This window comes from Excalfactoria chinensis, chromosome 4 (genome assembly GCF_039878825.1).
Source record: "Excalfactoria chinensis isolate bCotChi1 chromosome 4, bCotChi1.hap2, whole genome shotgun sequence".
Classification (NCBI taxonomy): domain Eukaryota; kingdom Metazoa; phylum Chordata; class Aves; order Galliformes; family Phasianidae; genus Excalfactoria; species Excalfactoria chinensis.
In genome coordinates this window covers 40234916-40256489 of record NC_092828.1, presented here as the reverse complement: position 1 = coordinate 40256489, position 21574 = coordinate 40234916, and the positions used below count along the sequence as shown (strand labels likewise).

General features: G+C 43.1%; 1 long non-coding RNA gene across 1 annotated transcript; it reads right to left on the bottom strand.

Annotated features, from left to right (window-relative positions):
* Nucleotides 1–16916: 16916 nt before the first annotated feature.
* LOC140251914 (uncharacterized) lies at nt 16917–20154 on the bottom strand. The gene is made up of 3 exons (XR_011903490.1): nt 20081–20154; nt 18709–19860; nt 16917–18201 (listed from the first exon to the last, which is right to left on the bottom strand). It is a non-coding gene; the product is annotated as an uncharacterized lncRNA (long non-coding RNA).
* Nucleotides 20155–21574: the final 1420 nt, after the last annotated feature.

Genomic DNA, 21574 nt, shown 5'->3' with positions numbered 1-21574 from the left:
GAACTAGCTGCTGTATTGTCAGTGGTGCAAGTAAGGGACTGGGTACTTTGTTGGTAGGAGAGTCTTGGCAGTTTTCAAGAGGTGAGCCTTTGCCCATGTGGGTTTTCTCTGCTTGATTAAATCACAATATTTACTCTGTCTCTGAAGCCAGAAAGGACCATTAACATTCCCAGGCTGGCCACCTGCGCAGTACACAGCAGATCTCTCCCCATCCCCATGCTTTCAACTGTGTGACTAAAAGCTCCTAGCCGAGAAGTGATTTCCTTGTCAGAAGATGCCTCATCTTTGTATAAATATCAATAATGAAGGAGAACACTGTGCCCATGGCAGTCTGTCCAGGTGTTTAAGCATCCCTTGCTGCTAAGAATCAGCCTCTCCTGCCCTACATGGTGAGCCTTGTTTGACACCACGTCTCTCTTTTGTGGTCTTTGCCTGTGGGTGATTTCTCAGAACAGCCAGCAACCCCCGCCTTTGGAGATGAGATCCTATCATGTCCCTGTGGATACGGGTGGATGGTTAATTATTTACTCTAAGCCCACTGTTCTGGCTATGTGTGGTTGTACATATATGCATAAGAAATGCCACCATAGCAAGATGTGGCTGTGTTCACTTAGGGTGTTTTTCTAGTTCAAATCATTTGAAGTTATGGAAGGTCTGTGTTCCAACATCCAAAATCAATGTTTTCGTAGCACAAAATTGAGTGTGTGTGGCCTGTATGTGTGTGAGGAAGTACAAGACAGTGTCATAGAATCATAGGATTGCTTGGTTGGAAAAGACCTTAAAGATCATCAAGTCCAACCACAACATAACCATACTACCCTAACAACCCTCTGCTAAATCATGTCCCTGAGCACCACATCCAAACAGTTTCTAAATGCATCCAGAGACGGTGACTCAGCCACCTCCCTGGGGAGCCTATTCCAGTGCTTAACAACCCTTTCTGTAAAGATGTTTTTCCTGATATCCAACCTAAACTTATCCTGGCACAACTGGAGGCCATTTCCCCTCATCCTGTCACCAGTGAGAAGAGGACAACGCTGCTCTCATTGTAAGCATCTTTCAGATATTGAAGGAGAGCAATAAGGTCTCCCTTCAGCCTCCTTTTCCCCAGACTAAACAGCCCCATTTCTTTCAGTCGCTACTTGGAGGGCATATTCACCTTCACAAGCCTTGTTGCCCTTCTTCAGCACCTCAATGTCCTTTTGGTACTGAGGTGCTCAAAACTGAACACAGTACTTGAGGTGAGGCCCCACCAATGCTGAGTACAGGGGGAGGATTACTTTTCTAGTTCTTCTCACCACACCATTCCTCATACAAGCTAGGATGCCATTGGCCTTCTTGGCCACCTGGGCACACTGCAGGCATAAGGATGTGGTCCATGAGTCACGTATAGTCAATGAGTCAAACATGACCTTGCATCAAAATTGGGGATGAAATGTATCCCATGGGATGGATTATCCCTTGTCAATCTGCTAGCAGATTTCATTCAACTTTGTCCAAAGTGTCTGGCAGTGGCCTTCTGAAGGCATGCACGGGAGCACTGGTATTGCTGTAAAGTATAATGAATGCAAGGACAAGCAGAGAGAGACCAACTGCCCTTTACATTCTGTTGCCAAAATAATTTCAATACAAATAATTTCAAGGACAAAGGAAGAAGTGTGCCAGTTGCCTCATTGCCTCTGAATTACTACATAAGTGACCAAGAAGTGCTTGGCTTTGTGTGGAAAAGCAGCCTGTACTAGAAGTGGGAAACCTGGTATGGTTTTGGCATGCCTCTTTGTGGGCTTCTCCTTGGCTTCTCACTGTGGTTTTCTTTCCCCGTGAGTTTTCTGCTCTAATTTTGTAATAATAGTTAGTATTAGGTTTCATAACAGAGGCATACAACGTGCAATTAGAAAATGCTTTGTGTGAAATAAAGTAGCTGTGAGTCACATCCAGACAAGTGAATTATCTGTGATTATTCAACCAATAAGGGAGAAAGTGGTGAGTAGAGGAATGTGCACACCGAAGGCTACGTATCATTATTAGCTGTTTGTTACTGTTAGGTAGCATAAAGAAGAAAGCAAAGCTCTGTACTGTAGCAATGATAGGCTTGTTGGGATGTCTGTATATAAACATCAATATGATGAAGGGATGGGTATCAAGTGGATCAGGGCAGTAATGTTGCTGGGTGTTTCTGTTCCTATAAAGAACAAGTATCTTTAGGAACCTGAAGTTTTATTCCTTTTTGTCTCTGGGTCTCTGGGAATGAAGAGACATTCTAGGAAGGGATCTTGAGGTGCAGAAGCAGCTGGGAAGGCTGTGGAAGTGAGAAGCTGCCAGCTCAGTGAAACAAGGTGGTTTCTAAAGCAGCCTCGTGGTACATTTGTTATTTATTGCTCGATAGGCAATGTAGAGGCTGCAGTTCTGCAGTCGGGGAAAGAAGACACGCGAGCAATTTCCTGAGTGACTGCTAATCAGTCAGGGAGAAACAGTGACAGGGCAGGAATAATGTGCAGGGCGTGTGAAGAGCATCTTCACTGTCACCACTGTGCAGCTTTAACTGCCCAGACAAGTTTGTTTTCCATCCAGTGCAGGGAATCTGTTGACCCTTCCTTAGCCAGTCACAAACGCCTTCATCTGTAAAATGATGGTGAGAAATGCTTAATCTTCCAAGATGAATCTAACAGATGCTTCTCCCAGGAAATGAATGAAAGGTTGCAGCTTTGCTTGAGCGATTGTGAGTCAGGTATGAGTCATTTCTTCCCTTGAAGGGCATATGGATGTGCTTTGCTGATAAACACACAGAGAGCACAAAGTCTGGGGTTAAAGGTTATCGCAGGAAGGAGAAACTTAACAACAACAACAAAAAAGCAACACAGAAAACAATACAAAAATCCTCTGGGATATAACAGTGGACCCTGAACCATCTTCTGCTGCCAGCACAATGCATTAGCTGGAGGTTTTAAAGACATTGTCTCTTTCACTGTAACTTAGTGGGCAGGAGTTTTCTGTTTGAATGGTATTTGGATATATTTCTACCATCTAGTTAGCTTCTGTTGCACCTAATCACTGCAATGTGTCATGAGGCCAGGAAATCAGTAGTTGTGGACAAAAGGCAATGGCAACTGTACAGACTTATAAGCCACTGAGTGTGGCAGCACAGAGTATCTGAAACCCAAGTAATTGTTCTGTGTAAAGAAAGAGCCATTTGCAGGGGTTAACTTTGTGCTAATGGCTTTCCAAATAGCAGTGACTGTAAATGAATGCAGTACAGAAGTTGCAGGCCAAAATTACCTAGTCTTGTGCTATACCAACGAGAAGAAGGGATTGCAGTGACTGTACTGGGTGTAGAACTTGTGCTTGGAGCAGACCACAACTGTTTTTAGATGATCCTGTTAGTTCAGTAGTAATCCCTGCTCCCATAGGATGTTAGAAGAGGGAAAGCTGGATGTAGCAGTAACAAGTTAGAATCATATCATAGAATAGCTTGAATTGGAAGGGACCTTAAAGCCCAGCCAGTTTCATCCCCAAGCTGTGGGCTGTTCCCCCCCCTCTCCACAACCAGCTCAGGCTTTCCAGGGCCCCATCCAGTTTGGCCTTGAGTGTGTCCCAGGGATGGGGCATCCACAGCTTCTCTGGGCAGCCTATCCCAGGGCCTCACTACCCTCTGAGTATCAAAATTTTTTCCTAATAGCTAATCTACATCCCAGCTCATTTAGTTTAAAATCATTCCCCCTTGTCCTGTCTATCAGACCGTGTAAAAAGTCTGTTTTCCTCCTGTTTAAAAGCTCCTTTGAAATACTGGAAGTACACAATGAAGTTTACCCACAGCCATGTCTTCTCCAAGCTGAACAAGCCCAGCTTGTGCCTTAACATGTTTTCTAGAAGGATCTGTTCCATGATCTTCCAGGCACAGAAGTGAGGCGCACTGTCCTATAGTTCCCCAGATCTTCTTTTTCTTGCTTTCTTAAAAATGGGAATGTTGTTTCCCTTTTTCCAGTCACCAGGGAATTCACCTGGCAGCCACAGCTTCAAGTATGATGCTGAGTGGCTCAGCAACCACATCATCTAATTCCTTCAGAACCCTGGGATGCATGCCATCCAGCCCCATAGATCTGTACACATTTAGCCTTATGAGGTAGACTCAGACTTGCCCTGCTGTCAGAGGCCAAATTAGTATTCATTGTGTCTCATCTGATGGAACTAATCCTACCCAAGTGTGGCCAGCCACCAGTTTTCACATACTGCCATTCTGACTGTTTTACTGTCAAGCTGTTAGTGACGTACATTCATTCATGGCAAAGGGCTTACAAAATGCAACACAGCATTCTGCCTTAAGAGGCATTGCAATGAAGCCTGTAAAAAGAGTTCAAGTATTTCACTAGCCTGACTGAAGTGATGGCACAGATTTGCTTGTTAGCACAGAAGTCCATCCCCAGGTCAGGAACAATTACTCTGGGTTCAACTTAATTATGCTAATCAAGCAAGCAATTAGAAAGATAACAGAGAGTGACTTGCAGAGATGAAGAAATAGCTAGCCTTTTTGGTAAGAAGGATGACTTGTAATTAGTGTGGGTGGAAAACTGAGAGCTTAGTTTGGGCTGAGAGAGGAAGAAGTGGAGGCAAAGATTAAAATAAAAATCTCTGATTGAGCCTGTGGCTTTAGATATCTGAGGAGAGGTATGATTTTTAGATTTTGGGCTCGTAAAGAGCTTACACTTTGCCATGCATAAGAGCCTGTTCTGGCTCAAACATCTCTTCCAGAAATGGGGATTGTATTGAATGAGTCTTAACTTGAAGAGCTGAGGCATTTACTGTGTCTCTTGAAAGGCATTTTACTACGTCAGTGACCTTGAGTGGAAAAACTGAAGGCAAAAGAGAGCACATCTTTCTTAGAGAATGGCTGTTCCTGGATAAAGGACATGTTTTTAGCCCTTCCTTTCCTTTCAGGACTGAAATAGAAGCAGCAGACTTTGAAGTAAATCCTTTAAAGCAAAGTAAAAGCCAAGTTGAGAATGACTTGTCAATATTTAATTACAGGAATATCAGTGAGGTTGTCCTAGAAAGAAAAGGATCTGATGCCTGTGAAATAGAGGATGGAAGAACGGGTGGAATATGTTTCTGAAGGGAGGAAGATTTCAACATGTCCTTCCGATGAAGACTGCTTTAGTGGCTGCAGCTTTCCCTGCCTCAAATGAAAAAGCATCAGTAGGCCAGGCCTGAAGGCATCGTCTGTTGTCCTACTCATTTTTCCCTCCAAACTCTACTGTCACAGAATGGCTTTGACAAAGCAGCAGCAAGTCAGGCTGGAAAACTTCCTCAGAAATAGAAAAGTCAAGTAGTATTCTAGTCAAAAAACAGCTTCCCAAGGCTCGTGACGTACTTCAAGATGGTGAATAATCGATCTCAACAGCAGAAGGGGAAAAGAAATAACAAAACTATCTGCTCTTCCCTCTGGCAGGCTTCAGCGCCTTGGGAGATAGCTCCACTGACTCATTCAGAAAGCAGTTTTCAAAACACGACTCCTTCACTTGGATCCAGACAGCTCCTTTCACTGGGAATTTCAGCCCACCTCCCCTGCTCAGCAAAGGCAGGGCAGTAAACCTGCCCTCTTCCTGGCAGCCAGCTCAGATCTCTTGGAAAGAGCATCACCAGCTCCTTTGTCTCTAATTAAATCTGAGAATCTCAGTTCCTAAAAAAGCTGGGATCTGATGTTTGGAAGACATTACAATGGGATCTTCACCTACAGTAGTGAGCTGTGTAAAATAGTAAACAGACAGATAACAAAATATCAGAAACATGAAACAGAAGAGCTTTCTCGTTCTGCTTTTTCTTCCCATGAAACATTTGGTTTCTCCCTTTGCATGCATCTTCTGCAGACAAACAAGGAGCCGGGGCCTGTGCATCTGTTTGACAGGAGATTGGGTCAGATCTGCAGGGCTGGCACTGGCTCATCTGTGCTTCTGGCTGATGACAGCTGACAGCTGTAGAAGGCAGAGTGGGAGAGGGAGAGACAGGCTTACTGTGGGAAGAAAGGGAGCTGGGACTGCAAAACACGCTGATAATAGTTTTGCTAGTAGAATTCCAATTCCAAATATGCATGTGATGAATTAAAATCTGAAATGGTGTTTAGCAAACCCCACTTGCCAGGCCAAATTAGCAGCTTTGCTTGTTGCTGGTGGCAGCTCTTTAAAATGCTTAAAGAGGAGCTCCTTTTAAAAATGTGGCATCAATAGGATGTTTTCTCAACAGTAGCATTTTCTTGCTGGAGCACTGCAATAATTTTTGTACCCTTTGGTCTCCCACAGCTGGTATACCAGCAGAAAATGACAGCACAAAACGCAGCCAAGCTCCTTGGAAATGTAAATAGACCGGAACCACTGGTATCCTCTTAACAGAGCATCAATCACTGCTGGGTGCTGGAAGTGGCAGCGTGCTCATTATGGTCCATGCAACCAGCACAGGCAGCAGATGGAGCAGGTTTAAGGTGGAGTTCTGGCAGTATGCATGATTCTCTGTAGAAAATAGGGCACAGATGGGGTCTGCCTTGACCTCCTCACTCAGTAACTGCAAAATCCTTGTGTTTTCAGACCAGCTCTGTATTTACAATGTCTTTGTTACACAGTTTGGTCTCTTTTAGCTGAGCTTCCTGTGGATTTGCAGTGAAGTAGTAGACAGGAAACCACCTCAACTACTGGTGGGTTCTTCTCAAGTAAAATTAACCCATTTACCTTTCTCAAGCAGGCTCTTTCCAAAAGAAGCTGTCTGTGGAGACTCTTCTGCAGGTGAACTGTTGCTTTTGGTGCCCAGGATATCTTTCAGCCACTTGAAAAAATCAGATCAGTCCATAGTGGAAGATCCCTACATGCTACAGAGCCTTTTCCCAGAATAGAGGGAAACATCAGGAAATATTCTGGGCAATGATGAACTCTTTTGTTTGAATGCAAGTGTTGTGAGACACTGACCTGGTGATGAAGTGGCTTTTAGCTATTGTATATTCTAACCGATATACTGTCTCTACCAACCAAGGACAGAGATAAACTCTGCTGCTGATTGAAAAGCAAAGGCAGCAATCCTTTTAAAGAAAAAAACAGATAAATAGAAAGAGTTTAATGAACACTGTGGTGTACCTCTGGTTTCAGTTGAAGAGCCCTGCATGATGGTCCTTATTAGGTAGTATGAGCAGCTGTACTTCCTTGGGTGTGACATCTTTTTCTAAGAACAAACAACAGTGGATGGATCTACACATGGTCTTTTCTAGAGGTCTACCTCTTGAGGAGCTGTCACCTACCACCTCTTCTTCCCCACTGACTAATGAGCGAGTATATGTGAAAGGAATGCCTGATGCAAGGTAAACCCCACCTATAGGGTCTTAATGGGACCTTGCCATGTGTCCAAGCCTGGTGGACTTTGTGTGTCTTCAGCTGTATGAGAGTATTTCTCCTTGTACACCCAGAGGCTTCACTGAAGTCTCTGGTGGATGTGTAGCTGGAAGACCTGGTCAGCAGAAGCCATAAACCCAATAAATGCAGTAATTCATACATCAGTAAATTTCAGTGCTTTTTTTTCTTCTCTTTTTCAGTAGTGCATTACCAGCCTACATAGACATTGGACAGAACATCTTTCTTCAGTGTTCTTGTCCTGTGAGTTCTGTCTGTGATGCCCACATGGACAAGCATGATAAGTACTTTTCATGAGACTGAGGTCTGTAATGTTTGATTTCGCTTGGCCAGGTCTACGTGGCACATGGCTGACTGCATTCCTGTGTTGATCAGTTTGTAATATGTGATCCTAATGGATGCAGGAGGCCAGAAGTCTGTGTTGAAGGTTACACTGTGGCTGTAGTTATATCAGCAACACTGCTTTTAGGGCTTGTTTTGCTGAATAACTCGAGGGACGGGGTCTGAGCTGTGCTCAGAGGAATAACACATTGCTATATTATTCTGATTGCTTGAAGTAAGCGCATGCCAATTCTTTGATGTGGGATGTTTGTTTCTCAGCCAATTTCTATTGCAAAGCTTGCTTTTTCGAAGCATGCCAGGTGGTTATGACAGTCACTGCTTTTCAGGTTACTGCCTCTTTCATGCCAAGAAACAGCGACAGTTATGTGATATGGCTGCCCAGAGGAACTGCTGAGGAGTTTATGTCACTGAGGGCTCAAACATGCTGGAATTGATTAATAGCTGTAGTGATGGTAATACAACAGGATTTCTTGCCAGTGTAGGAGGATATTAATGACACCTTTGTCTTTTGAAATGCATGTCACGTGCTGCCACCAGGAAGAGTGGTTGGAGCTGAAACCTAGCCTGGGAGCAATTACATGGCCTTTTCTTCTCCATTAACTGCAGGTGGAGCTGAGGGGCCACAAACTCAGGGAACAACATGACAGATATTGCCACCAGAAGTGTTACAGACTTCCTTCTCCCCCGAGAATGTCCTTCTACTGCTCTTCATCTTCCCTCCATCATTGTAGTCTGGAAACATTATTCCACTTGAAATAAAGTTGTTGATTTTTTTTCCCACACTTCTTTCTTTTTTCTTTTTTTCCCTATCACTTCACTGATCCTGCTTATTGCATGATTTCACATCATTTCAAATAATCAGAGTAGAAGCAATGAAAGTGGTGGTCAGGATTAGGTCTCACAGCAATGGCCACAATTGCTAAGAAAGCCATGAGCTGAGACAGGCCATAAATCCCTGAATGTTAGATGAGATGGGTTAGAGTGGATGGAGGTTTACCCTTGCCCCAGAAATTAAGGATAATAGTGAAAAAGAGGAGTATGGTTGCAGTATTCAGTGACTAGTGGAAACTCTAAAGGATTGTAACATGGTGCTTAGCCAAGGACAGCAGCTGCTCTACATCAGTATGTGGTATCACATAAAGAGGTGGCTGTAGTGAGCCCTGCGAAGTTCTGGCATGTCTTCTGCAGATCTGCCATCAGCAGCACGAGCACAGTGGGTGAATGCTGCTTGTGCAAGAATAAAGAATAAATAAGCTCCACCTTAAATAAGAATCAATCTTACTTGCAATTCAGAGGAGGTTGAGGGCATTCCTTGTTTTGTGTTCTGCAGGATGGCTCCCACAGAGACATGCCATCCATCATATGGCTCCTGAGTATGGGAATCCACCCCACTGGCAGTCATACAGCAGTGCTGGGGAGGCTGTGTACTTTCATCTGGCCCAGTTTCTGTGTAAAATCCAGTGACAATTTAGAAAAATAAGGCATGTACTTTATGATAGATAATTCAATTCTATGATTGCAGTGAAGAAAGCAGGTTGCATCCGTGTTCAGGCCTCTGCCCCTGCAATTCAGTTAGCCCAAAGGGTGACACCACCACCACCAAGGGATACAAATGTGCATTTCATAATCCTAACACTCAAGAGGTTGAATGTTCTCTCGGCTCAGGGTGCTGTAGCCCAGCAGCTGGTGAGAGGCACCGGTTTCATAGAATCAGAATCATTAAGGTTGGAAAAGACCACTAAGATAATCGGGTCCTGCCACCAACTCATCCTCACCATGCCCACTGACCGTGTCTCTCAGTGCCACATGATTCTTGAACACCTCCAGGGACAGTGATTCCAACCCTCACACTGGGCAGCCTGTGCCACTGTGCAACCACTCCTTCTGAGAAGTTTTTCCTAATATCCAGCTTGAAAAGTCAGAAGAGATGGACTGATATAAATGAAAAGCACAATGACACCTGGGAGAGCATGGCTGAATTCCAAGGAGCTGTAAGGTGGTGGCTGTGACAACTGACTCAAGCTGCCCCTTGCCCTCAAGCCCCCGGTGTGGCACCCAAAGTCATTTCAGATTTGCCTGTGTCAGGGACTAATCCATTCTTCTGCATGAAGTGCAGAAAGTAGGAAAGCTGGGTAAGGTTACCCAATATTCTTCAGGGATTAACAACCCGTGGGAGACACTGAGTTAGATCTGACTCAGACATACACTCTGCTGCAGTTTTCCTCAATATTTGTGTGTCAAGCTGTTTGCCTGTATGGCAGATGTCCTCCCAGAGCTCCTCTATCATTGGGCAGAACAGCTCTCCCAGGTTCAGAATAGGAATAGGGCAGAAAAGAGAACTTGTATGTCAATAGAATTGGCTGTAAATGATGTAGAACCAGCAGCACTATGTACTTACTACCCAGAGTAGAAAATACACCCTCTAACCTTCACCTTCCTATGTATTGCTGCAGTGAAGGCTATTCTATTTGTTATTATTATTTTCCTCCTGGTTGTTAAAAGACAAAATTTTGTTGTTGTTATTTTTAATCTGCTAATTTTGGAGCTGTTGGATGCTACCTATTTACTCTGTTTCAATTCAAACCATACTTTTTCCTGGTATCATTCATATCACAGCAACAAGACTTCTCTTGAAAACAGCAGCGGTGAATTATGCATACTTTGACTTCTCAGTTGATGTGAGATAAAATTATAAAGAGGGGAAGGTGAATCATCTGCACTGAAGCACCGAGGAATATACGAGTCTTTCAAATCACAGCTCTGTGTAGTATGATGAGCGAGTGGAGAAATGGGAACAATAAGAGATTCAGATAAATGCAGGAAAGCACAGTGACCTTACGTGTTGGTAGAAGAGTGTCCTTTTCCATGCTTACGCTGGACTCTCCTTGTAATATCAGAGTGTTATCACAGTGATTTCTTCCTTTCTTTTTTGTCCTGTCTTGTGGTAGATTTAGTGAGGAAAGGGGTTTGGTGTGGCATGAAGACAGAGGTCCTTGTGCAGCCAAGTGTTCCCTCAGCCAGGCTGTGCTCCCAAAGTGGGAGAAGTTTCAGAGTACATCAAGGCATATACAGCTTGGGAAACTGCTCAATATATCATCATTTCATATTAATAAAAAAATAAAAAACGTATAATTTTCCTTGTTTGGATCTTAAGGAGATGGGGATGATCCTCTCTTTTTCTCTACCAACTCTTTGTTTCTCTCACTTCAAAATTCAGGGAAACGTGGAATCACAGAATCATTGAAGTTGGAAAAGACTTCTAAGATCATCCAGTCCAACCACCAGTCCACCCCCTCCATGCCCACTAGGCACGTCCCTCAGTGCCACATCTTCATGTTTCTTGAACACCTCCAGGGTTGGTGACTGCACCAGCTCCCTGGGCAGCCTGTGTCAACACGTCACCAAGTGTTTGATTGGATTTGTAACTCTGAAAAACTGAGAGGGTGTAAAGCTCTACAGTTCTTTAATTACTTGGAGACATGTAACAGACAAAAAGAAGTGCTCTGAATGTTTGTTTTTGTTTCTCTTACTGTCCTTCAAAATACCTCCTTCAAGCTTGTGAACAAGCATTTTGAAGTTTCATGGAGGAAACAGAGCATTTAGAAAACATATCTATGCTTTCTGTGTGCCAGATCTTATCTCTGAAGTGAGAATTCTGGATGATAGGAGAAACTTCTTTAGCAATAAATCAGTGCCAAATCAGCCCAGTTGAGTGAGACATCCAGAAACTGACCTAAACATGGTTGTCTCCATGTGTTGTCTGGGATAAGGCACCGCATGCCAGAAGCTTCCTTCAGCTGATGGAGACATTCTCAATTAAATAAATAAGTAAATAAGCTGAAAATGAGTGGTGGGAAATTAAGTTTGAATGTCAATGGACATTATGCGACATCAGATTTCACTGAACAGTGATGAAGCACTTGCTGTGGAAGAAGTGTAACAGGTCTGCAACCAATGTGGAGACTTAATTGTTTATATGTACATAAAGGAAGAGTTGTGAAGGAACTGGATGCATCAGAGTAAGTTCTTCTGTCATTTGCAAAGACAATGGACATGAATGACCTTCCTCCAGACGTAAAAGGTACAGACAAAGGTGTGAAACTCTTCCTCTTTTCATTGGAATGAGTCCCAGAACAACTGATGCCATTTCCTTTGGAGCGGCTGTGATCTGCACATGTTGCACGTAGAGCCGTATTTCTGCTGAGTCACAGAGGCACACCGCACCCTGACTCTCCATAGTAATTTAATAACTCACATTTACTGCAGAACTGTTATTCATATCTCATTAGATTTTGTGGGCACTTCAACAGTAAGCAGTGTACACTGTCATGGTTCACAAAGCTGTTGTGACACTCGCCAACCAAGAGGAAATTGCATTTTCCCCTGCTATAAAACAGCTACAGGGATGGAAGTTATGAAATTAGTCAGCCTTAACATGCATTAATCAAGGAAGGAAACTTGAAAATGCCCTTGTAGAAAGACAGGCTTCCAGGCTGTGCCCAGAGGCTGTGCCTGCATTTTGCTGCTAGCACATGGTAGAGATGGCCTTGCCACATGGTAGCAGGAGAGTCTGGGGTGGGTTAGGTGGTCGCTCTGGAGAGACAATGCTGTCATGAAAACAAATGAGACCAGGAGGCTGATGTGCATACCAGCACTGGGAGAAGGAGGGGGGGAAATAGGGGAACAGAAGATATAACAGAAACTCTTCTGAGCTATGTGGGATTTCAGAGCATTTGGATTGTGCTTTGTGGAAGAAGCAGAATATAGAACCATAGAATCACTAAGGTTGGAAAAGATCTCTCAGATTATCTAGTCCAATCATCAGCCCACCCCCACAATGCCCACTGACCACATCCCCCAGTGCCACATCTCTGTGTTTCCTGAACACCCCCAGGGATGGTGACTGCACCACCTCTGTGGGCAGCCTGTGCAGCTGCATCACCACTCTTTCTGAGATACTTCTTAATACCCATCCTGAATCTCCCCCAGATCATAGTTTTGCTTCTTTTCCTCCTTTGTTTTAAGACTGTTTGAGTAAGATGCCCAGGTGGAGGATGCTTGTTTTTGGTGCTGAATACAGTCTTTTGGGCTTGATGCAAGACTGATTCTGTTTGTGAAACTTGAGGTGACTTCTTTGTTCTAGCAATATGAGATGGGAGTACAGCTCACCTTGCAGATGGTTGCCTAAAATATTAAACAGTGATTCACCATTACTCACTGTCTCATCAGCTCATAAATTTAAAATAACTCCCTTTCCCATCTTTTTACTTAAGGAAAAATAAAATAAGTGAATTTGTATTATGCATAACTGCAAAACTGACCCTACAGAGAAGTCTGCTTAATAAACTCTTTACTGACTTCTGCCTCTTGACATTAGATGAGAAGTTTAGCAGTGAGAAGGGAGAGAAGTCTCACATTTATGTGTTTATAGGTGAAACAGGAGTAGTGACATGTCTGGTGAAATAGGGGAATATGGGCTCTAAATGGGAAAGCAGAGATGACCCAAGATGCAGAGTCTTGGACCAAGGGAATAGCGATGGGATGGTTCCTTCTTTCTTCTTTTACTGATGTGACTAACTCTGAAGTCTTGTCATCCTTAGGGAAATGGTAAATTTGATCCAAACGCTCTGGAGAGACAAAGCCAAAAAGATTGCTCTGGGAGGCAGGATTTGACACACATACTGCAAAGTCTTGTTTGTGTAGCCTGGGCCTTCCACATAAGTGTGTAGGCATTGGAGAGGGAGAAAAACAGCACAGGGCTGAAGCTCATGCTCTCTCGGTGGTGTCTCTTGATGGCTGAGGTGCTGGTCACATCACATGCAAGGTGTCCAGGAGTGTCACAACCATGCATCCAGGGAGTTCAGGCACCTAACAGCAGCAGTAGAAGAGGACAGGTTCCTTGCTACTGCAAAGTTCCTTGCTTTTGACTTTCAAAAGAGTTCTTTCTACTGGTAAGATACCACAGGTACAAATTTGAGGACGATTATAGACATTGCCTGAAGAAAAACTTCATGGAGAGCAGTGTATTTGTGAATGCTGAATATGACAGGAACTGGGCTCTGACTTTTCCTTGCACTCTCCTCTACCCTTAGACATTGTGGCAACTCAGAAACAGTCTGGCTCTGTTTTGGTGTCTCAGCCTCTGTTGTCCTGATGAAGATTGAGTGCTGTTAGACCTTGCTGTCCCTTCAGGGTTCCTGTGAAGATTTCCTGCTTATTCCTGTTAAGGGGGCCAAAAATGCTTAAGGAAATGGCTGTTTCCCAGGCAACTACACTCAACAATTTCATCAATTAGTCAGGAAGAAATGAAGGAAGAGAATGGGAAGCAGATGCTCGTTTCAGGACAGGACTATGAATGATTGATGCCATCTAAGAGACAGGGAGAATTTATGCCAGGGAGGGGTCTCTGCCTCAGGCTGAACTGATTTCCTGTGTGAGTGCTGGTTCCTGCAGAATGATGGCAGGGAGCCAGGAACGGCTTCCTAGGTGAGTGGCTGGTCCAGCATTTGGAAAACCACAAGGCACGCTGCAAAAGTAAAACCAGCTTGACTCATGAGGTCACTGAAAGACTCAAGAGAGGTGGAACAGGAGTTACGTGCTGGTTTTCCCTACCACATGTGACATTTCTACTATGGAACCCAATGAAAATAGATTTCTGATGCTATTCTGCTGAAGTTAGGTGTAGATGTGGTTTCTTCTGGACATCCATTGTGAAATAAAAGGCTATATGGAACCTAATGGGATTTATTAGTGCTCCAATTCAAGCCTTGCTGAGAATAATAGAATCATTTAAATTGGAAAAGACAATCGCGATCACTAGGTCCAATCATCAACCTGACCTTCTGAGCCCCATTACTAAACCATGTCCCTTAGTGCCATGTCCACATGTCTTTTAAATATCCTCATGAACTCCACCACTTCCCTAGCAGCCTGTTCCAATGCTTGACCAACCTCCCTGTGAAGAAATTCTTCCTGATGTCCAATTTAGATCTCCCCATGTGAAACAGCAAGAGGAGGAAATCAGGCAGAGATTCTCCAGGTACTGATGTTCTCTTGCAATTCAGTCAGAATGAAAATGAGTCTTGAAAACTCTACTGAGAGAATGAAGTGAAAACTCTCTTGCTTTGATAAAAGTTTCTTTCAGTAACTCTTAATCCATTCATTTTTCTTTTAATTTTAAACCTTTTTTTTTTTTTTTGTTTTGTTTTTTTAATATACTTTGGATTTTTTCTTCATGGGATTTTTCTTCATAAATTGTTATTCCTTCCATCCCCCTTCACATTTAGTAATTCATCTTTTATCTCTGGTGGGAGCAACTAACTGGACCCAGTAATGAAGACTGCATTGTGAGAATTCCTTTTTCGATCTACTTTTCTCTGTATGCACACATATCACAATGTATTTTTCCCTTGACACTTCTATTTAAGTCAGTGCTTGCAACGGTGCTTTTGTATAAATCAGCAAGAAAAAAAAAAAACAAACCATTTCTTGCTGTAACAATTTGTTCCTTCTACCTTGATAATAAATCCTTCCTGGGAATGACTGGCTGATGTAATTTATCAGTTGCTCTTTGTAATGCACATTGTGGTAATGTATTTCACATGCCTGGAGAGCATCTTTTGATTAGAGCAGACCTCAGGCTTCTGTTTGCAAAAGTAAATGAAAAGATGCTCTCAATGGCAATGTTGAGATGAGTGTTAATTGCATAAGGAATCTGTAAGTAAAAGAGGAAGGTTCAAACAGTCAAAGTGTTCATAAGGAGAAAAGCTAATCAGAAATGTCAGGTCCAGATTACGTCTGTTGTCTTTACTAGGATGGATTTGCTGGCTTCTCCTTTCCTGATACATTCAATACCCATTGGGTACACCTTCCAGCTTGCATTATGAGTACCTGAATTATATTTCAGCCTCAGGTTTCTATCAGATAAGGCATCTCCTTTGGAAAAAAGGGGGAAATGTTCTTTTTCACCAAACAAACTGGATTCAACAGCCTTTCCAAAGCAAGTAAGATACTTTGGTCCCACCAGATGCATTTTTTAACATGAGTTTGCTCAGTAGATTTAATGTTTTTTTCAGGTTTCAAGGATAACTAAGGATGTGCATCTTCCTCCATCTATTAGATCAGAATGGTTGTCCACAGTAGCTGAGCTATGCAGGTGGATCAGGTCCATGACAGAGAGAGAAAGCCATCAGGGCCGCCAGTGAACTGCAGCTCCAGGCAATAATATCCTGGGGGTAGCCTACCAGAACATGATGTGAGTTTACACAAAACATGTTCACTCCTGCCTGTAAATAGCTTCCGGAACAGTGACTGAAACAGGCTGGGCAGTGCTAATTATAAACTACCTCAGTGGGAGAGGAAGGAGGAGGAGATGTGCTCTCTCTGGGACTGAAAGCCTCGTGGTTAGCTTAGTTTGCACTTAGCAACAAAAATTTGAGACATCATTTCAAACTGAAGAAGCTGAAGTTCCATTGTGCAGGGGGAAAAGTGCTAAGGGTCAGCTGGGATTAGCTCACAGATGGCAATAACAAAGGAAATGATGTGCTCATCTCAGTGAACTGCAGAGTCAGTTACACGTTCCTGGTGATGGTTCTGCTGTCTCATGCTGGAAACTGGAGTGTCATGAGAAGGGGTGATGGGAGGGATGTTGCAGAAATTTAGTGTGCTCTCTGCTGCTTACACAATGATTAGATTCTCAGAAGAAATGCCAGCCATCACAGCATAAATCTGGAGCAATGGACTTGCTTGGGTTAACCCTAGAGTAATTAAGGTCAGAAGTAGATCAGGGGATCTGTGTACACACATACCTTCTACTTGTATGACCAGGAATGCTGCCAGGAGGCTCTCAAACTGCCGAGTTAAATAAGCCTCAAGAATCACTCTGATCTCCCAAGAAAACTGATGTGTCCCTATTTTGATTTTTTCCCCCTCTAACTGTTACTCAGTGGACCTTAAAAATACGCCTTCATTTGCCATATCAGACATGAAATGGCTTTTTAAAATAAAGATCAGTGGTATTGTCCTATTTTTTTTTTTAATTTTTATTTTTTAAATCATATGTTCCTTGTCCCTGAGGCTTGCTAGATGGTACTTCTTTCTGAACAGTCAGTAAGAGAAACTGCCTGAGAGAGCAATTACAGAGGCTGTGCTTTGAGCACATAGAGGTGGACTGCCATCTGGGAAAGACTTTGCTGTAGTTTTGCACGGTGCTAATGAGCTGGGTAGAAGTTTGGCTTCCTCATCCCTATTTCATCCAGTAATTTAATGTATACATCTAGATTCAGAGATTCTGTATGATCCTAGTATCCAAACTGTATTGCCTAACAAAGAGGAAAATGTATAGTACATGAGAAAAATAGAGATTATTCTCAGAGGACAGAAAAGGGACATGCCTGTTATCTGGCACTTAGGTTTTGCTAATTAAGATCTGCTATCTTCTTGCCCAGTGGGCAAGAAAGTGAGTCTTTGCCCACGTTATTCAGCTACTGGGACTACTACATTACATGCCTTTGAATCACACTGCAGAGTCAGCATAGCATCACCTTCTCTATCAAGAGAGCAGAAGCAACATTTGAGTACACTGCAGGTTTTTGTGATGGATCTCTGGCAGCTAAGACATGAAGAGTTGTGAGAGGTAGTGAGAAGAGTCCCATGTGCTATCCTCTAGAGGTTCACTTTGGTGTTTGAGTCAGAATGACTCTTCTCTCCCTTTCTGAGTCACTGCCACAGTCTATTTCTGGTCTGTGCTTTAGAAAGAGTGAGTTGATGGGTATGCCTTAAAGAGGTCATAGCTGGCACTGAGAGGTACATACCAGAATGCTTCCTGTGAAGAGATTAGTCCCATTGACCTGTACACGATGACACTTTTGTATACATTGCTGGCAGTTGGACTGAAGCAGAAGTACTCTTGGGTTCACTGTGCCCAGAGGGTTGGGTTGCAGTTGAGAATGCCATCACCGGTGCTGTGTCAGTGGAGACAAGGTGCCTGAGATAGTACCAGAGCCTACTTATCTGGGATACAGACTTTTTGGGAGCAGGCTACAGCCTCTCCAGGGTCTCTAGCACAGGACCAACTGAGGAGAAACTGTCAGAGGTCTCAGCACCCATCTCAGGTTTTTGTCTTGGGCTCTACTGGATGCAGATGCTGTTGATACTCTCCAGGTAGCTGTTTCATGAAAATAAGAAGATACAGCAAGTCAGGAAGATGATGACCACTGGATGCAAGAGGCATGATGAGACCAAGGGTTCTGAGACCTCTCTAAGCGTGGTAGAGACCAGCTGCAGTCAAGCACTGAAAGATCTTCGCCTAGCTGGGGAATGAAAGATTTCTCCTGAGACAGATGTACCTGAATGCTGTGACTAATGCAGCCTTCAATGTAGCAGTCATTGACTCTTCCACTCTGCTCCTCTGGGAGTTCAAAAGTGTGAGCCACTGAAGTGATCCATCATTTAAAAATGAAGCGATCTGTCTTTAGTTCTGAGGAAAATAATATGTCATCAGTGAAAAGGAGAAAAGAACCAGCCTTCTGAGAGGCAAACCTCTGACTGAGATCTGCTAGCATTCCCCAGTACTGTGCTTGGTATCAGTTCTATAGTTCTATATATGATTCCAGCTGTACGCTGGACATTCTATCCAGAAAACCAAAAACTGGCCCTTTGGAGGAAGGAAATCCCCAGTTATGTTTATTGTCAAAGACATGCAATAGAAATGCAGCGTTTCAAAGTAAAATCCCTGTCCCCAGAGCAAAATATTCTCTTTCTGATTAAATCTCCTGCAGCCTGTGAGCTCCATGCAGTCCCAACAGTTAGCTGCAGATGATGCATGAGATGAGCCACCACCAAACCACCCACTCTACACTCTGCTTGCTCAGTGCTGGTGGGCTGCTCAAAATAATAGCAAAGCCAGATGTAGTGAGAAAAAAAACAAAAACAAAACAAACCACCAAACAGAAGGAATTTGTTCCTCCACTGTTAAATTACTCACAAGATTATCTTTTGAGATCCACTCCCTCTCCTTTGCTTTGTGTTTCATGAATACGGGAAGGATTTCTCATTCCACCCAGGTCCTTCCATGTTGGAAGGTGGAGCCTCAGGGAAGACAATGTTTGTTTCACAGCTGGCTTAAAGGAAAAACAAGGCTAGCTCAGGTGCTGAGGGTCAGGAAAGAGAGTCTGAGCCATCCATCTTCTTTATCAGAATTTCTCAGTCTGAGAGACCAAGGCCTTCACCTGCCAGTTACGTTGCATTTTGGAGCACCTGGTGCATGCAAAGCCAGATTTAGGAAGCAACATCACATTTTGCAAATCAACCCTTTCATTTTAATGAGGAGCAATATTTTGTTTTGTTTATATTTTTTTCTGAGGAAGACATAGCATCCTGTATCCTGGAAAAGCCTGGAAATGGCTGAAACTGCTTTTAATCAGTACACAACCAAATAAATTTCAATTTACTCTTTTTCCACGGTTCTTGCTACAATTTATCCATGGTTTTGGTTCTGTTTCCTCATTGTCTTTTATAGTCGTTTCTTCATTTTCTTCTGCCTCCTTCAGATGCTTGGAGCCTGTGCAATAATCCCTGCAAAGCCCTCTGTGCCATGCTTATAATGGTTCTGAATGAGCTGACATGGATATGGATTTTGGATGAAAGCTCCAGCCTGCAGTTCATTTTGCAACACATTTGTCTCCGATCCTTATATTCTTAATGGCACACAACTGACTCAAGTTCAGGAACATCTTCTAGTGTCAGACAATCTCATTCCATCCATAATAATGATAATTAGATTCTTTTCATCATGCCCATTTGCTGTCATTTTAGGATCAAAGCTCCTGTAAACACCTGCAAGCTTTGTTACTCTGAAATTCTCACTGTGTGTGGAGATGTGTTTTGGGGGGGTGGTTTCACAAGGCTAGGCTAAAGAGCTCACACTTGCAGAAGTTTGTTGATAAGTCCATGCAGATTTAGTCATCTTCTCTGCTCAGTTCCTAATGGAAGTTTGCTTCTTCAGGATGTAAACTGTATACCAGCTGTTTCTGCAAATTTAAGGTGATTAGTTGAGCCAATCAATCTGACTGCCCAAGCAATTTAAGGTAGTTCTTTGCTTTTGAAGGTGCCTTCTATTTCCTTGGACAAGAATTCTCTGGGAAGGAAGAACAAGAGATTACCACTCAGGGATGGTTCTGGGGAAAGAAGATGAAAGAAATAACCCTTAGAAAGCTACCCTACTCTTCCTTTTTGAGTTATTCCACTGCAAATTAACCCTATCCATCTATAGACAGTTGTTCCACATTTAAACTAGCATTAAACTTCCATTTATTCATCTGCTTTTCGAGTGGCAGAAGGAATGTGGTGTAACATACCTGTATCTCTCTGTTGCTAGATGCTCAGTTCCAAATTTTATGAGATTTGTTGCAATAAGACATTACTGTTTTCATAGTTGCTTATATGAAGCAGGTGCTGAGTAACAATGAAGCACCATTTGTGAAAGATATGGCACAGCTGTGAAGGTCGTAAAGACTGATACCTTACAGAGAATGAATCATCTCCCCAGCTTATACTTTCATCCTGAAATAAGATTAATCCCATCTGCAAAGAGCCACACCAACTCATTGAGTTTGGATGCATATATGTCAGACGATCCATCAGACATGAGGTAAAGGGTTTGTGAGTAAATCTAGTGTGATAGAATAATAGTTGCCACACTGGCACAGCAGCCTAGGCTCTGGTTTTCCTGCTCTCTTTTTGTTTTTGGGAACTCCATTGGCTGTAATTTCATTGGTGGGGGGGAAATGAAGGGAGCTCTTAGCTCAGGCAGAAGTCAGCTTTCACTGGGAAAATTCTCCTCAAAACACAAATGGCAGAGCAACATCACCTTTTCATGGGAGAAGGGGATTCTCTGGTAAGCTGAGAGCTGAAGCAGTATTAGAAGCAAGGTCCGAACTAGTTGGTGGAAATCCTGCCCACGGTAGGGGGTTGGAACTAGAAGATCTTTAAGGTGCCTTCCAGCCTAAGCCGTTCTATGATTCTATCTTAAATATTTTTTAAAGCAGATCTTTATTTCTTATGAGAAAGCCATGCATTTGGTATGAACCTGCATAATGCAAATAATTCCCTGTACATCTTCAAGCAACCAATACAGGCAGACAGTGACATCAAAGTACTGCTTTGGCCTGTGCCCACCTTGTGTAATTCCAATGAAAGACCTTCCAGCTCCTAACAGGCTGCAGGTATTAAGTGTGCAGCTTGCAGAGCCCACCACAACTCTGATGGTGCTGACTTTTCCCCTCTGCTGAGGAGGCAAGATTTGATGAATCCGTTTCCTGCTCTATGTGAACAACATATATGAAGCCCGAGACAGATCCTGAACAAGAACCAACATAATACTAAATACATAATACTGAAGACAGCCATGAGAGGGAAGACAACCACGCACCTGCTTCATTTTTCTGTTGATTCAGGCTTGTCTTGTACTGCAATACTGGTCCTGGGCAACTGGACTGTATTGTTGAGTTAATAAACCAGTCAATTTGAAAATCAGTTGTGCTGAATTCTCACATTTATTGGAATGCAATATCCGATTAAATCTCATTTATGTGTGCTTGCACAAGTCTGGAGAGTGCGTATGCAGAGACGTACGCTGGCTGTTAGAGGCTACAGAGACTTGTAAAAAGACTGATATATTTAGCTTTTCCCTTCATATGATTTTCAGCAGAAATGATCATAACATCATACAGAGATTCAGGTGAGGAAAACCCTCTGGAGATCTCTCTCCAAAACCCCTGCCAAGCAGAGCTACCATAACAGGTTGATCTAGGGCAACTTGAGGTTAAGAACCTCTTCTCTTCCATCCTCTG